We start from the raw sequence: 3914 nt of genomic DNA on the forward strand, positions 1-3914 counted from the left end.
TACTAATTTAATTTTATTTGTCTCTTCAAATATTTTACAACACCATTTCACAAAATTTTTTATTATTTAATATCCCAAAATAAAATAATTAAATTAAAACATTATTTTATTTATACGGGTCTTACATTCTCCCCTACTCCAAAAATTTTCGTCCTCGAAAATTAAGGCTACATACAAACAATTGTGGTTATTCTTTCCTCGAGTACTCTTCAAGCTCTCAAGTCATTTCTTGGGTTTCCTCGTCCAACAACATCCTCACCATGCAAATTTCCATTCCTCGATCTTTCTTGGTCTACATATCTAATACTTGACTGATCCAGTTTTGATTGTGAAATCTTCACGAACCCATATATCATCAATCATATATCATCAACCTCTAGCACAAGAGTTGGATCCGAAACGTATTTCTTCAGCTGAGACACGTGAAACACGTTATGCAGGTTTGCCAACTGCGGTGGTAACACTATCTTATACACTACAGACCCATCTGCTTAAGATTCTCATAATAACTAAGAAACTTAGGTGACAACTTCCTCGTCTTATAGCTCTACCCACACCATACATCAGTGTCACACATAGAAATACACGATCCCCTTCACTGAACTCAAGCGACATTCTTCACCAACTGACGTACGACTTTTGCCTACTATGCGTTGCTCTAATTCATTCTTGAATCATCTTTACCTTCTCAGTAGTTTGCTGCAACAACTCAGAACCTATTGTTACCGTTTCCCCATCTTGAAACCAATACAAAGGAGTTCTACATCTTCGCCCATACAAAGCTTCAAAAGACGGCATACCCAGGCTAGAATGATATTTGATATTGTATGCAGACTCCGCTAACTAAGGAATCTCACTCCAACCTCCAAAATGATCAAACACACAAACCCTCAGCAAGTCCTTCAATAACTGAATAACCCTTTCAGTTTGTCCATTCGTTTGAGGGTGATATGCTTAACTCATCCTCAACTACGAACACAAAGCATCTAGCAACGTCTGCCAGAACCTCGAGGAAAAATCTTGGATCCCGCTCTGATACAATGTTATTAGTACACCATGTAATCTTATGACTTCCCGTATGTACAACAAAACCAACTTCTCTATCGACGTCTTCTGATATATTGACAAAAAGTGGGCGCTCTTCGTCAACCGATCAACTATCACCCATATGGAATTGTGATCCCTCAATGATCTCTGTAAGTGAGTTACAAAGTCCATCAAGAAACTATGCTATTTCCATTAGGCAATATCCAATTGTTGTAACATCCCACCCAGTCTTTGATGTTTAATCTTCGCCTTCTGGCACACCAAACAAGAAGCTACAAAGTTCACCACATCTTTCTTCATTCCTCTTCACCAGAAGGATTCCTTTACGTCCTTATACATCTTAGTCCTCCCGAACATGTACTAAGACTACTCTTATGCCCTTCCTCCTGTATCAACCTTCACAACTCTGCTCTTGCCGACACACATACTCTTCCTCAAACCGAAGAATACCATTCTTGCACAAAGTAAAATCCTTGGCTTGATCAGTTCCCACCAACCTCACCCTACGTGGTAGCTCCATATCAGTTTCTTATTCTACCTTCACCTGCTCTAGAAATCCACTTGAAATTGACAGATGCTAGACTATATGTTCCCCTGTTCCAACTGTACACCGAGATTCATGTCCCTCAACTTCTTTATTAACTTTAACTCTTTTATCATCAATTCTAACATTTGAACCTCTTTTCTACTCAAAGGATCCATCACGAAATTTGCCTTCCTCGGATGATATGACAACTCAAAGTCGTAGTCCTTTAAATATTCCATCCACCTCCATTGTCTCATGTTCAACTTTATTTTTTTTTATCAAACAGGTATTCCAAACTTTTGGGATAATAGAAAACATGAAACTTCGATCCATACAAAAAGTGATGCCAAGTGTTCAGAGCAAACACTACAGTTGCTAGCTCAATGTCATGCGTCGGATAATTCCTCTCATGTATCTTCAGCTAACGAGAAGCATATGTCACTGATCTTCTATTCTACATGAATACGCAACCCAGACCTTGTTATGATGCAACCCAGTATACTTCAAATGCCTTAACCAAACTCCTTACCTCCGCCACCGAAGAAGAACGTTCCCACTTTAACACAGCTTCAACCTTGGCTGGATCAACTAGGATTCCTTGAGCAGATAGCACATGGCCAAGGAACTGAACTTCATCCAACCAAAATTCACAGTTTGATAGATTTCCATAAAACTGATGCTCCCTCTGAATCTCCCACACTAATCATAGATGTTCAGCACGCTCCTCCCGGGTCTTCGAGTATATAAGAATGTTGTAAATGAATACCATGACAAACTTATCCCAATAAGAACGAAAGATACAAGCCATGTAATCCATGAATATAGCTGAAGTATTCATCACACTAAAATGCATCACAATATACTCATAGTGTCATACTTGTTCACTAGCAACATTGGTGCAACATTGGTGCACCCTATGGAGGCACACCAGGTGTGATAAACTTCTTCTCTAGTAATCTTCGGTTTACTTCTACAATTCAGTCAACTCTGCTGGAACCATTCGTTATAGAGCCAATGAAATTGATCCTGCACCCGACATCCAATCTATCGCAAAGTCCACTTCACAGCTTGACGGCAAACTCGACACCTCCCCAGGAATAACATCTGCAAAATCCTTGACCACCGGTATCCCACTGTTCGGTCCATTGATGCTCTTCTTTTGCTCTTTCACCATCACCACCAAAACAACAACTTCACTCTTGAGATATTGCAATACTTCTCTAGACGTTGACATCTAAATACCCCTTAGTTCTGAAGTCCTCCTAATTGATGACCACTTCCCAACCGACCGATCGTCGAAGAGCCTCTACGAGCTCTACAGTAGCATTGATAGGAATAAGTGTTCTTGCCCGTCTAAACATTCTTAAAATTTATAACACAAAAGATAAAAAAATAAACCAATAACACAAACATTAACCTCCAGAATTAAGAAAGGAAAATCATCTCAGATGTCGAGTCATGAGTGTGCACCCTCACTACTCCCATTAAGACGTTTTTTGTTCTTAATACTTGTAGTTAGATACTCAATTATGGCATCTAGACTCGGAGAACATGTCCTAATATTCTCTTCTTCACAAGAAACTCAACAACAATTCAAATAAAAATCAGAGTTACACATCGACCTAGTCGAGCTCACTCCCCGAAAGCCCCAAAAGAATTTTCGAAAACCAGACTCTAATACCAAATGTAACACCCCTAACAGAGTGCCACTTATAAATAACCAAATCCAAAAATTTACGCCAATTTTTTATTTATTTATAAAATAACATCGCGGAAACAAAAACCTTAAAAAATTCAAACGTCTTACAAACTTAGAGTTTCAGCCTTACAAATATCGAATCCATTATTCAAAATATAAAATAACTTTAAAACATGATAAATTCCCCGTAGCTAAATCCCATATCTCTCATCGTGCTACTCCAGCCTTGCATTATCTGCAACACCATCTACTCCCGTACAAGTACGATCATTGTAGGTGGAACCACAACCACAAAAGTAAAGGGTGAGTAACTAAGGACACAACATAGTATATAATTTCAAGGACAACATCATAACATAGACTAAAATAGTCATCACATCACAACACATCTTTGTAATCAACTCATAACCTAAATCATCACCACCCAGACTATCATAGTCATAACACTACAATACATCATAGTATTCAACTCATAACTCAAATCAGCACCATCCAGACTATCATAGTCATAACCTTACAATACATCACAATATTAAACTCACAACCCAAATCATTTACACAAGCTTCTGTTGTTTCCTTGAATTTTGTCGTACCAAACCTGTTTCGCAAAACAGGGCGATTCGAGCCGCCTTCCATCGCAAC

The sequence above is a fragment of the Vigna radiata genome, unplaced genomic scaffold (assembly GCF_000741045.1).
Source record: "Vigna radiata var. radiata cultivar VC1973A unplaced genomic scaffold, Vradiata_ver6 scaffold_51, whole genome shotgun sequence".
Taxonomy (NCBI): Eukaryota; Viridiplantae; Streptophyta; class Magnoliopsida; order Fabales; family Fabaceae; genus Vigna; species Vigna radiata.